Here is a 300-nt window from a genome sequence, read left to right as displayed (position 1 = left end):
CATACTGACCATACCTAGAGTTACCTAGAGCACTATATAGCTCCTACGGAGCAGAGTAGCGCAATCATTTGAATCTCGTGTTTTGCCGACAAGATGGCCGACAGAGCGGCTCGGCCCAATACCACCTAGAACAATTTTTTTGCTCGGCCGGCTCGGCGCGAGTCACGTGGTACTCAGGGTTCCAAGAGGCGGCTCGCCCTATGGGAGAATACATGGAGATCGATACAACACGGCTGATTAAAAAATGAACGGCGAGTTCACACTTTTCAAAAGTAGTCTGTCGTGAAGTTAGTAAAGCAC

Source organism: Ixodes scapularis, unplaced genomic scaffold, assembly GCF_016920785.2.
Source record: "Ixodes scapularis isolate PalLabHiFi unplaced genomic scaffold, ASM1692078v2 PGA_scaffold7__128_contigs__length_106722199, whole genome shotgun sequence".
Classification (NCBI taxonomy): Eukaryota; Metazoa; Arthropoda; class Arachnida; order Ixodida; family Ixodidae; genus Ixodes; species Ixodes scapularis.
Note: the sequence above shows the minus strand (reverse complement) of the source record.